A 14,108-nucleotide genomic window follows, 5' to 3' on the forward strand; every position below is an offset into this window, starting at 1 on the left:
GTGCAGCTGCAGAACAAGTTGTTGGTGCAGCTATAGCCACTACTCCAGAGCAAAAGAGATGAGATTCACAGGATGCCTTAGCTTTGTCATGCATCTCTCTTTCAGTGAAAAGATTTATCATTCCGCATATTCGGCCGTGTAAGACCTCGAAGGCAGCATGGGATATCTTAGAAAGCATGTATGCAGCCCGAAATGATGCAAGGGTATCTTTCTTGAAAAGAGAGTTAAGTAATACACATATGGAAGAGGGTGACTCCATGTCAGTCCACCTCACAAAGCTACAGGATCTCAGAGAGCACTTATTGAACATAGATGAGATTATTCCTGATTCAGAAATGATTACTACCACTCTGAATTCTCTTCCTGAGTCTTATCTCAGCTTTCATACCTCACTGAACTTATCATTGAGGGGGGGGGTGCAAATCCTCTCACTTTTTAGGAGTTGATAGGACTTCTGCTTCAAGAAGAGCAGACCAGGAAAAACTTGGCTTCACGAGCAGGTGAACAAGCTATGCTCTCAAAGTTCAAGTCAAAAACAAAGAGTCAGGCAAAGACATCAGTAAATCAGCCTTCCAGTGGGTCAGGACAGCCTTTACAAAAGGCTAAAAGTGATGACGTGATGATTATGATGAATGCAGTGGAGGTAGGTGTCGTACTGTAGCATAGCAAGTGAGGAGCCATGTTTTGTCATTACTACAAAAAGCCAGGTCATCACATTGCAGAATGCAGGAAAAGGCTTGCAAAAGAGAAGAAAAACAGCTGCGGTATGGCTGTTTCAGATTCAGCTCCTCATGCATCTGACAGTGGAGATGCTGCAGCCAACTTTGTTGGACAGGATTATGCCTTTTTATCTTGCATTTCAGATTCTAGGCTGGCTGCTCCAGATGCTCGGGATAGTACAGCCACTTGTAATGATGATACATATGCTTTTTTGACTTGCAGTTATGACTCTTCTACGGATGCATTTGCTTTCAGTGTCAATGAAACACTGAATACTTGGTATTTTGACAACGGTGTATATGTGCCTGGTATCACCAAGAATCTTCTTTCAGTGTCCACTCTTAACAGGGCTGGATTTCAGGTCATCTTTGAGGATGACAAATGTGCTGTCCGAGACAGGGAAAATGATTATACTCTGCTGCGGGGGCTTTTTCAGCTTGATCTTTTTGAGAAAAGAGCAGCCCATGCTCTTGCAGTTTCTACCCCTACTGCTGCCATGCAGAATGCAGAATTATGGCATGCCCGTTATGGCCACATGCATTACAACAGCTTGATGACACTTCAGAAGCACTCTATGGTTGATGCATTGCCACCTCTTGAGATACCTCCTCCACATGCCTATGAAGGGTGCATTTTAGGCAAGATGCATAGATTCCCCTTCAAAAAGGATGGTTCAGTTAAAGCTGTATGCAAATTACAGCTTATACACAGTGATGTCTGTGGTCCCATGAGGACTCCATCATTGGGTGGTCATCTCTACTTTGTTACTTTTATTGATGATTACTCCAATTTCACTTGCGTCTTTGAGCTGAAGCGCAAATCAGAAGTGTTCATGGTGTTTAAACACTTTTCAGCCATGGTTGAAAATGAAACCGGACTCAAGATACAGACATTGCGCACAGATAGAGGTGGGGAATACTTGTCTACAGATTTTGATGCTTTTCTGAAAGGCAAGGGTATTGTGCATCAGCTCACAATGAGGCTGACCCCTCAGCAAAATGGCAAAGCTGAGAGGAAAAATAGAACTCTTATGGAGATGGACAGATGTATGCTGAAAAGCAAACACATGCCTCACAAATTCTGGCTTGAAGGTCTGATGTGTGCCAACTACATTTTAAATCGGGCTCCCACTAAGGCTTTGAAAACAAAAACTCCCTATGAGGTCTGGAATGGGAGAAAGCCTTCAGTGGATCATTTCCGAGTCTTTGGATGCCTTGCATATGCTCATGTGCCAGTTGAATTTAGGCACAAGTTGTCAGATAAGGCAATTAAGTGCATATTTGTTGGGTACAGTGCAGAAAGCAAGGGGTACCGTCTCTACAATCCTGCTACACGCAAGATCATTGTCAGTAGAGATGTGATATTTGCAGAAAATTCAGCTCACACTCAAGCTGAATTTCATATGCCTTCTTCTTCAGAGGATGTTTTTGAGGGGTTACTACCCATTGCTTTGGGTTCCCCTGCTGATATTTCTGATGCAAATCAGAATTTACAGCCACCTCCCGATGCTCCAGTTCAGCCACAAGATGTCTTGCCACCTCCACAAGCAGTGAAATAGGTGGTTCAGCAAGAAATTACAGACATACATGCAGCAAAAACAGTCCCAAACTGGCTGTTACAGACTCTCAGAAAGAGTAAAATTGATGCTCCATTACCTGGCAGGACTCGCAGTGCAGCTCAAACCCCTCTATGCATCTGGGTGGTGAGACCCCCTGCCAGTCTTTGCCAGACCCTGTGAAGGCTCCTCATCGAGGGGGAACCCTTCCCGTAAGGGGGGCCTATGAGAAGATCCATCTATGTGAGGGCTGCCACAGTCCCTTAGAAGCCCTCGCTGTAAGAGGAGCTTCCAAGGCTCTGCACCTAGGGTGAGGCCGCGAACCACCAACTTGCCCAGGAGGGCTCTGCTCTGCATCTCCAGATCAATGATACCCAAGCCTCCCAGTGCTTGCGATCACCGGCTGCCAAGCTACCCGGGCTCTAGTGTTCCTCGTGTCATCCAAACTTGCCCAAAGGAAGTTTCGAATCAACTGTCGGAGCTGCCCAATGCATCCTCTGTGGAAGCACCAGTAGGAGGCGATATACTAGGCCGTGGCAAGAAGGACCTGGTTTGCCACTAAGGCGCGACCCGCTACATTATTACGAAGGAAAGAACATTTTCATGGATAACAACATCTTGCAAAAAGGGAAGGTGTCACCATGCCAACGTTTTTACCCTTTTAATGTAGGTTTCTAGATCCACATTTGCTGCTCCTATATTTCCCTGATCGTTCTACATGCATGTTGTCATTTGCTTCAGCCAAAGCAAACTTGCTCCTTTACTTTCCAAGTCGCTTGTTCATTCTATCAACTCAACAATTATGGATACACGGTTTCACAATGCAATTAGCGTACATGGTGAACAACCATATTTCAAGCTCGCAAATTTTCTCTTTACCAAATCACAAATGATAGAAAGACCAATAAAAGTTGGAACCACAGTTTACCAGAAAGCATGCAAAATTGACCTAGATGTTGAACATACTTGGCTGCTTGATACAACTGATTACACTACAGCTTATGTGCTTGAGGCGGGCCAGACCAAGCTTGTGCCTCCATAGCTAGAGATGAGCATCCTTGGCAAGACCCAAAAGCACATCTAGGCAGCTTTGGTCCTCACTACTCCTGCCTTACTAGCATTTTTTCCAAACACTATGTATCTCAACTTTTGAAGTGCATTCGTCTAATCAAGAATATCCAAGCGGGTTTGACATGCACACTGCTAGCATTCTTTTGAAAGCACTATAATTTTTTTTTGCAAGCAACCACTCACCCTCCTAAGGATCAAATCCCACAGGGCTGGCCACAGAGGAGGTGTGGGGCATCCCCACTAGGATCTAACCCATCACCACTTGGACGAAAATTCAAAGAATTTGCATGTCCGCTAAGGTGATACAAAAATATACCTTTGTAAGACTAGAATAAGTCCAATCATACAAATTTAGATTTTTTATTGTTCTAAAGATCAAAAATCTTCACACAATAAGTTTAGCTGTTGGGGCTTCTGCGTCTGTGTAAGATAAAACGATGTAGTAGAACAGCTGATCACCACTTGGACGAAAATTCAAAGAATTTGCATGTCCGCTAAGGTGATAGAAAAATATGCCTTTGTAAGACTAGAATAAGTCCAATCATACAAATTTAGATTTTTTGTTGTTCTCAAGATCAAAAATGTACACATAATAAGTTTAGCTGTTGGGGCTTCTGCACCCGCGTAAGATAAAACGATGTAGTCGAACAGCTGATCACCACTTGGACGAAAATTCAAAGAATTTGCATGTCCGCTAAGGTGATAGAAAAATATACCGTTGTAAGACTAGAATAAGTCCAATCATACAAATTTAGATTTTTTATTGTTCTAAATATCAAAAATCTACACAGAATAAGTTTAGCTGTTGGGGCTTCTGCACCCGCGTAAGATAAAACGATGTAGTCGAATAGCTGATCACCACTTGGACGAAAATTCAAAGAATTTGCATGTCCGCTAAGGTGATAGAAAAATATACCTTTGTAAGACTAGAATAAGTCCAATCATACAAATTTAGATTCTTTATTGTTCTAAAGATCAAAAATCTTCACAAAATAAGTTTTGTTGGGGCTTCTACACCCGCGTAAGATAAAACGATGTAGTCGAACAGCTGATCACTACTTGGACGAAAATTCAAAGAATTTGCATGTCCGCTAAGGTGATAGAAAAATATACCTTTGTAAGACTAGAATAAGTCCAATCATACAAATTCAGAATTTTTGTTGTTCTAAAGATCAAAAATCTACACAGAATAAGTTTAGCTGTTAGGGCTTCTGCACCCGTGTAAGATAAAACGATGTAGTCGAACAGCTGATCACCACTTAGACGAAAATTCAAAGAATTTGCATGTCCGCTAAGGTGATAGAAAAATATACCTTTGTAAGACTAGAATAAGTCCAATCATACAAATTTAGATTTTTTGTTGTTCTAAAGATCAAAAATCTAACCCTAAACATAGTCCAAACACAATTAGCAAAACATAATACATATCAACAGGCGACTCACCTGATCCAGTGGGGTGTGCACACTAAATACCAACACAATAACCTTGGCCACTCTTGTAAAGTAGAACATCCCACTTTATGGAAAGCATCCTAGCTAAGTATAGCCAACTCGAGCTTTGCAAATCAAGTCCTCTAGTCCCGCATTAGCTTGTGAGAAAATCAAGCTTCCTAACTTAATCCTATGCAAAATCTGTATCATAAACAGGGATTACAAGAAGAACCATAAACCCATACCAGCCTATGCGCTAAACTGTTATAGCCTATGTGGCGGTCAGCTCCACAATAGGGTGTAACTAGCTTCTCTCAAGCATAGGTTTCCCTATTGAATTCAAGAAGCGGCTTTGGAATAGATACCCATGTCGAAGTCGAACCCTATAGCCTATTTTTAGAGCTAAATTGAGTTCCTCAATGAAGTATATGCTTTGTGCGCACGACAAGCGGAAGGAACTAGCCTCCTAGAGGCCTCATAGGAGGAGGCATGTCTCTTCCAATCCCAACAATGGAAACTACTTTTCAATTGAAATTTGCATAGATTTCATGTATAAGAGTGTGCCTTTCTCTTATGGGCAATTTTTCCCTAGAGGTGTCCCACCATAAACCCAATCTGCTATGCACTCCTTTGTTTTCAGTTGTAACTTATTACTCCATCCAAAAAGAGTCCTGTGATACAATGACAAACCGCATACAGCTCTATCTTGTCTTGGTGTTGTTTGCATTACTGCTCATGTTAATTCAGTAGTCTTTACACGAATTTGCTAAGAACAGGGAATTCAGATAAGCGCGTGCATTCTATAAATGAAATGATTTGCATAAATAAGGACGCCTGAAGTACAATCCACGTGTCTCCCGCTATACAATCCACGTGTCTCCCGCTATAGCAAGTACATGGGCCGTTGTTTGGGTGTTAATTTCATGGACAAGCTCTTCATACAGACGTACACCTATGTAACACGCAAATATATACAATACACACCAAGAATGGAGCGCACGCGCACAAAAAGGAGAGATTCTTTAGAAGGCGTACCAGACAAAGCTAATCTAGAAAATTAACCAATAAAAAGCTAAGAAACCCTTAAGATCTCATCAATACCCGGCCCTCGTCATGCAGCGATGTTATGTTTCTACGCGGATATATGGGAATTAATGACAAAACGATCGGCCTCATTCCGGGAGCCCCAAATAAAAAATCCAATTTGAGCATGTATCAGGTTCAGTTTGACAATTTTCTTTACTTTCAAAATCACAAGGGAAAAATAGTGATTCGCTGTACCACTTTTAGCATGCACCTATTAAGAGCCATAAACTCCTCTGCGCACATGCCCTGCTCAATGGAAGGAACTTTGCTGGCGACACACTGTCCGTATGCTTTCATCTGCGAGAATTGGGGAAAAAGGGAGCGACAAACGATGTGAAAAGTTATGCAGCAGCTAAGAGGAAGGTGCAAAATTGAGGGGAGAATGGTGAGGAAACTAACCTCAGATGAGCAGGTAAGGAAGACACGTTTGAAAGAAGGTGGGAGGTTAGGGCGGTCGCCTCTAGACTTCCCCATGCCCGAGCTGCATCTACTAAGAAGAAGCATGCCCTTGCAAACTGCATTTGACACTCCACAGCCCTACTCTATCCCTCAAAAAGAAAGACACACTTTTTTTAGTAAAAGTACACGTGGTAAAAAGACACGCCCATTTCGCCTCTCTTGTGGTCAAGCTTCACGTATCTTCCCTGTGGTGCGTAGATCCTCCCTTGTGCCTACAGAATCTCGTGTCCCATTCAAATGTTCCCCAATGGTAGACGCCACATTCTTGAAAGTATGCATGGGATCAAGCAAGTGATTGATCTTGAGGTGGGACCAATATGGTAGTCGATAAAAGATGGAGTATCTAAACAAAAGATGGTGTTAGCATGCAATCTTTAGTTCCATTCAATATAGCACACAATAGTTACAAACCCTTACTAGCTCATGCCAAGTGGTGGAGGAGTCGTGGAACCGTCCCAAATTCTCATTTAATCTCCTGCAGTGAATGACTCTGGGGGGACTTCATTCCAAGGGGCGACATATCTAGGATGGATCAGGTGGGAGAAATAGATGGTAATTCTCATAGATGACCTTATTCAATGCATCTGCCCGTGAGGCAACTAGTGAAGGACCACATGCAGGGTAACCTGATGTAGTGAGACCTGAACAATAGATGCAATTAAGAGTTCAAGGTGGGTTCAGGATGCCACATCGATTGCCTACTCATAATTAAAAGTTCAATCCCCAACAAAGATTGTTGACCATTCCATTCCAGATGAGAGAGGGCGTGCTTCCAATCAATAAGTAAACTGGGGACCAAAGGGCAACCGGGCAAATTGCCATCGATGCAACCAAATAAAAAATCCCAGTAATTGACTTGCCAGTGACCAAAGGCAACAATACTGATATGTGTAACTAGAGATCTAATCATAAGAGCCCAAGGCTGATCACCTTGCAGAAATTGTAGCAACATTTTTCCTCTGTGAGCAAGGATGTGCACCTAGATATTCATGATGTTCAACCACCATGCATCTTAGGAGAACAAAGTTGATGCACTAAAAGCAGTCTGGTACTTTTTCAGCCATGTTTGGAACGCCAAAAGATTTCCATAATGGCAAACATGAAAGAAGCAAGATTTGCCTTTGTGAACATTATCAAAGGCAAGTAAAATTGAATATATGCCACAAGGATGGAATGTACTGAACATGCAAAGGCCAAGTTGCCAATTTCCAATATTCTAGCTTTTTGCGAAGCTTGACCATCACCCAATTAGTTTGTTGATGACGAGTGAGACCCCACCCCAAAGGGTAACCAAGATGATGAACAATCTGAGTGGGTGGAATGATTTCCCCCGGCCACAAAAGATTATGCCAGTCTTTAGAATGCAATGGGAGCAGCTTGGACTTTTGAAAATTTACATGAAGACCAGCTACCAAACCATAAACAAAGAGAGCTTGCATCAAAGCAGAAAGATCATTCTATGTATTCTTTGGGGTAAAGAAAGAATCATCAGCATAAGCTTAAGCAACCATGCTGTGATTTGCATCCAATTCCAAACCATGAAGGGAGCCTGCAGCCACGAGATGATCAATATATTGCAGCATAGGATGGGTAGCAAGGGCATACAATAAAGCACTAAGGCGATATCAACTGCTTTTTTGGAAGGAGCTTGACAAGTCCTTTTTTCCATGACATAGGCATTTGCCAATTTTCCCAAGCTGAATTAGCCATTTGTAGCAAAGTGTGCTTAAGGATATCCCGGAAAGCAAGAAAAAAATCCACAATGAGACCATCCCATCCGGGAGATTTCCATCTGCCACAAGATTTAACCGCATCTGACAATTCTCTTTCAGTGAAAGGAATTTCCAATTCCAAAGCCTGAGCATCAGAGAGGATGGGATGGACATGCTGCAAAAGAAGCTGGCAAGCAAACACAACGTGAGGAGAAAGAATGTCCACATGCCCAAAATAAGATGAAAAGTGATGCACACAAAAAGCAGCAAGCTCTAAGCGAGATGAGAACCAAGAACCATGAGGCATCCGGATCCGACAAATATTGGCAGCTTGTCTTTTGTAATGCAAAATTTTAAAGAATTGCTTGGAAGAGCAACCTTTATCCAAAAAAGCCTTTTGCCTAGATCAGGTCTCCCATTTAGCAAGCTTTCTTCGATCATTCGATTGGAGACAAAATTTAGCCTAACATAATAGCAAGTTTTCGTTTGAAGACAAAGGCCGAAGATGACTGATGTCTGTCAAACTGTGGCAAGTGTATTTGGCATGCTTAACGGTCTCCCATGTGGCCTACATGTAAGATTTACCATAATCCCGAATAACAGCTTGCATTCTTGCAACAAAAGCCTGCCATGCATACTCCAGATCAATGTGCATTTGATGAGAAAGAGGCTAAATGGCATCAGAAACCATGGCTTTAAAATCAGCATGGTCAAGGTAACCATTATTTATAAGCAAAAGGCGTCTGCAAGCCAATCTGTCATCTGGAAAGTCATGCAAAGAAAGCCTTAGCCAAAGAGGAGCATGATCATAGTATATGAAAGCATGGTCTATCCAAAGCTAACAAGTGAAGGCATCAGAATGTTGTGGATCAACCCGATACATATGTCCAAGCATGCCTGATATGAAGATTGAGACTTGTGCTGAAAGGTATAGCCTAGAAGCATGGGTTGCAATTCCTTCCAGAGATCAACAAGAGACAACTGAAGCAAAAATTCAGACCATGCTTGCTTTTCAAAAGCCAACATGTGAGTGTGGCCTGGGGTATTATCTCCCAATTGTGGGGCAGTATTGAAATCACCGTAGATAAAAGCATAATGCCGCCAAGGATATTCATGCATGGCATTCCAAACCAAAGCTCGATTCTCGAAAGATTGAGGAGCATATACTGATGCAAATTCAAAGATGTCGCCTTAAATGAGGCATTGTATGATCATCCATCGACCATGGTGATCATTGAAGGCCACAAGAGGGTGAAGATCATGCTTAACCAAAAAAGCTACCCCAGAGAAAGAGTGCTCTCTAGCATTAAAAATGTCATAACCAGCAAAATGTCCAGATTTCCCAGCATACATATGCTGATTATGCTCCTGCAAAGCCACTATATCAGGTTGCAATTGGCGTTTATACAACCAGACTAGTTTCCATTTTCGAGCATTACACAAACACTGTACATTCAAAGTGACACATTTGCGATGTTTAAGCATATTTATAGATATAGGACAGGTATGTACAACAGCAAAAATTTCTTCTATGTCTGCATTTCCACCTCAGTATCTGGGCCTCTGCCCTGAGAAGAAAACTCAGCCTGAGGAGAAGACAATAATGCAGCAACTTCCTCTTCTGGAAAGAGGGTACGATTGGTTGTCCCAGTCCCTGCAAGCTCCATGCCATTTGAACTGGTACATATGGCACCGAAACGTAACTCCTGCCCCACAACCCCGATCTCTTCTTAGCCTCAATATCCATCCCTCGACCTCCTCATCTCTACCGCCCTCCCCTTAACTCAGACACAACTCCCTGGAAGAAGCCGATGACCCTCGCATGAAAGAGCCCATGCCAGAGACCTATTGTAGAGAAAATTGTCATGGCGGAAGCAAACGAAGAGACAAAGAGCGACTATGAGACGCCACAGCCAGCACTGAAGAAGCAGATAATTACAACTACCTTCCCCAAATTCAAAGTATCTCTAAATGTGCAGAAGAACCAAAAGTGGCTGAAGAAGATTGGCATGCTGCACTACGCGACACTGCCCTAGGTAGCTTGGAAATCCTCACCCGATGCTCTCAAATAGTACGAGTATTTCCAGAAAACGGGAGCTAAGTTGACAGATACATTGATGGTTACCCCCGAAGTCATTGCTGAAGTTTTTCAATTATCGTTGATAAGGGAGGAGGTAACATATCAAAAGGATATTGATCAAGAGATGCAGCAAGAGTTTGGTCCACCTGAGATGGCCAAAAAGTATTTTGTTGTCAGTAATGTGCAAGACAGCAGGAGAAGGCAACAATTAATCTGGTATTTGGAGAGAATGCAATTTTTGGTCAAAACCAATACCATGAGCCGCGACTCATATGCCTTGCTCAGAGCAACCAAAAAGGGGACCAGAATTAGTTGGGCTCATATCCTGCATTCAAGGGTCATGAGCAAAATCGTGAAAAAGGACTTACTGTCAATAAATGCACACTCGAAGATTTCGCTAATCATCACTACTCTATTTGAATTTGCAGCACAAAGTTCGAGTGAGAAGCCTCATGTGAGTATCCAATATAGGGAGCAAAGGACCAAAATGTGGCACACCCAGATACAAAGCAAGAGAGCAGGCATAGCCCGATCCGGTAAAAGATGCCTTGGTACAAGATTTGGAGCCAGCCAACTATTTACATGCAAGCGGTGTATGGAACATCACTAGTAGAATCGTTATGGGATACTCCCATTGCCAAAGAAGCAGAGCTCCCAAGAAAATCACAAAAGCCAGCAACAAGGAAGATTAAGCTAAATCCAAGAGCCAACACAGTAGCTAGAAGATGACCTCTCGAGAATCCTACTCAATTCTCCTCCACATAGCCTGGTAGGTGGTTTCTCACCACTACGAAAACTTACTGTTCTTTTGGATACCCCGATATCAAATACACTGGCAAAGAGGACACATGAGGAGGTGTCAACAATGGAGGTAGACCATGCCTTAATCACAATCAAAGACTATTGTGATCAGCAAAGAAAAAAGAACTAGGAATTACAAAAGCAAGTACATGAGTTACAAAAAAGAAAAAGAGGCAGCAAAGAGTTTACTTCTCAAATAGACATAATTTGAGAAAGAGCTGGCTAATGCACATGCAAAGGCTGTCGAGATGGCTAAAGAGTATAATAGCTCCAAGGAATAGCAAAACAGATACATAGCAAAATTGACAGAGCAGGTCAAAGTACAACAAGAATGCATGCCCACTATTAAAGCATGGCTGCAAGAAATGAAGGATGAGGTTTTTATTCAACTTAACAAAATGGGAGCTGATAAGAGAGAATTACAGATTGAGAATACACTCCTGAAAGATCGCATCTGTGCGCTTGAAAATGTTGTAGTACAACTCAAGGAAATGGCAGCAGCAGTAGACGGCGTGTTTATGACAATAGCAAATATTACTGAAATGAAGAATCAGCTCAGTAGAACTTCACAGGAAGCATGGGCCAATCTTAAAAGACTAAAGGATCTTAGGGCAAGAGTGAAGGCGAGAACTAAATTAAAAATGCCATTTGAGTAGAATTTTTCCATACTAGGAGAAAAACCTGCTGACACCTCAGAAACTCCTACAATGCATGTTGAAGAGGTTATTCAATATGCCCAAGTAGAAACAAAGATGCCTACATTATTTGCAAATGCTGATGCTATAAATAGTCCAACTCAATCATGGTGTGCTAGTCCACCTAAGAGTATAGAAGTAGCAGAATATACAGCAGATGCAGAGCAGCATGACACAGAGGAAGACCAGCACATAGTTGACCCTATTGTTAGTCAAAGTACAGAAATTGACCTGGCAATGACACATAGTTTCAAGCTTGATCTGAAGGATTATTTTCAATAAAGGGTTCGAGTCTCCAACTTTTTGGGAAAAAGTCTCTCCACCAAAAGTGCCAGGTGTTGAAAACTTAGTCTCCACCTACGTGGCCAATAACCCAGGGTCAGCATAGGTTAGGATAAGTTAGTCGCATGGCACAAGGTAGTTACTAAGCATGTAGTGAATACCACTTTCTGTAACTGATAAGTAGTGGGCTAATGCAATAGTATGATGTTTTGTAACAAGGGATGTTACTAAAAGATATAACTGACTACAGACTTATAATAGTCAAAAGGGATCTGGATAGCTATAAAAGTCCTATAACAACCCATTTTGAGGTTGAGTTGTTGTTTATCTCTGCTGAAGCATAATACAATATATCCGTTTTGCAAATTCACGAGTTCTCTGCTGTTCTTTCATTGGTTAGTTCAATCTACATGCAATCTGACTCCTGTTAGTCTCTTGTCCAACTCCTTGCACCTATTGCATTTGAGTTGACGTGTGTTCTGTGTTTTCATTTGTTGAATGTACTCTAAACAGTAACCGAATAAGAGTCTGGGGTTGTGGACTATCTGTGTCCCATAAAATACAAAATCTATTTGCATTGCCATTAGGCCGTGGTGGACAAACCACTTTGCCAAGAGAGGCTACAATTTTTCACAAAAGAGAGGCTAGACACTAATGGAAATCCACAACTTCCACCCAGACAAGGCATCTGTGTCGGATCAATGCCTGATAATCTCTAGTAGGAGACCAAGGCAACACATGAACCATTTGTTGCCCATAGAAAAGAGGAGAGTGCTCCAATAAAATCTGCTTGTGCTCTTCATCTACCATGATCACTTCAAAAAAGCCCCTTGCTACATAATGAAATTTTTTGACAAAGCAACCACCTAGGGTTCTAGTTAGCAACATCTGCAAGAGTAGGCATATATCGTGGAAAAAAAATAATGATGGCATGCTTGGCATATTCCTTCATGGGATCAAAAAAGTCATCCACCTCAACCATGATGCCCGTGGTGGGAAATAGATCTTTCCAACTCTTTGGAGTGTCTTCAAAACCCTCATGCATCACCTCATAGACTAACTGAGCCTCTACATAGGCATGGAGGGGGTCATCCTGACCCATAACCTGCTTTTGTTTTTTATTCCAAACTGATCTGTCTTTGTGAAAAGGCTTCTCATAAGGACAATTCGCCATTGAGATTTGGAAAAGTGAAGAGCCCAAGAAAGGAAGAGATGAAATAAGTACACATGAAAGAGAAGAAGATGACGGGCTTATGTACAACAAAGGCAAAAACTAAAGGACAAATAGAGGAGCTGTACGACGAAGAAGAAAGCAAGGAAGATCTATGAGAACAAAGAAAGGCAAGCAGTAGACGACCAAATAAAGGACAAGGTAACAAAAAGAACAAACGACCAGCAGCCAACGCCGAGAGAGGAGAAGAGACCGACGACCAAAAATAGCAAAAGCGATAGAACTATACAAGTACAGATAGGAACGACTTGCAGAAGGCGTCACGTAAGTAGAGCCAGGGAAGTGATGTACGTCCCATACGAAAAGTATAGAACTATATAGACAGTTTCGTACAGGTACGAAATAAGGAAGACCTGCAAGGGCAGGGGCGCAAAAACCCAAAATGGGCAGAGCAAGGTAGCTACAAGCCAATATGAGATCTAGAGAGGGTGAAAATCCCAGGCTTACACGCTTATGCTACTACAAATGGGTGCCAAAGCTGAGCTCTCCTCGTCCTCACCCTTTCTCTCTCTCTCTCTCTCTCTCTCTCTCACACACACACACACACACACACAAAAGTGAGTCTTTTTACACACTGCTCCGCACCGGTCATTTGAACCAATAAGGAGTTCGGCGATCGATTGAACCTATCGAAGAAGAGTTTTTGGCCTGCCCTCTGGGTAGCCTTAACAACGCTTCACATTGGGCAAAGCAGAAATTAGGCATTTTTTAGAATTTTTAGAAGTGCATTTTTCCTATTGGACAATATGTTGACTCTTCTTCATTGGACTTGAATGTAGACTTTAAAGTGGTTGACTCTCTCTCTCTCTCTCTCTCTCTTCTTCATGATCTCCTCAAGTCTTCTTATACACCACCTTTTCTCCCTCCCCAACCCCACCCACCCCCCGTTCTCTCTCTCTCTCTTTCTCTCTCTCTCTCTCTCTCTCTCTCTCTCTCTCTCTCTCTCTCTCTCTCTCTCTCTCTCTCTCTCCCCTTTATCTCTTGG

General features: G+C 42.3%; 1 protein-coding gene across 2 annotated transcripts in view; it reads right to left on the reverse strand.

Annotated features, from left to right (window-relative positions):
* Nucleotides 1-6,400, reverse strand: part of LOC147901675 (C18orf8) — a 30,021-nt gene extending 23,621 nt beyond the window's left edge. The window contains exons 1-2 of one of the 2 annotated variants that reach the window (XM_087374611.1): nucleotides 6,263-6,400; nucleotides 6,075-6,160 (exon numbers count right to left, since the gene is read on the reverse strand). The gene's annotated coding sequence lies outside the window, so the exon portion shown is untranslated. Of the gene's footprint in view, nucleotides 1-6,058; nucleotides 6,161-6,262 lie in introns of both variants that reach the window. The other variant, XM_087374610.1, reaches the window with a different exon arrangement.
* Nucleotides 6,401-14,108: the final 7,708 nt, after the last annotated feature.

This window comes from Dipteris shenzhenensis, chromosome 5 (genome assembly GCF_047967505.1).
Source record: "Dipteris shenzhenensis isolate YYH24624 ecotype China chromosome 5, Dip_SZ_1.0, whole genome shotgun sequence".
Classification (NCBI taxonomy): domain Eukaryota; kingdom Viridiplantae; phylum Streptophyta; class Polypodiopsida; order Gleicheniales; family Dipteridaceae; genus Dipteris; species Dipteris shenzhenensis.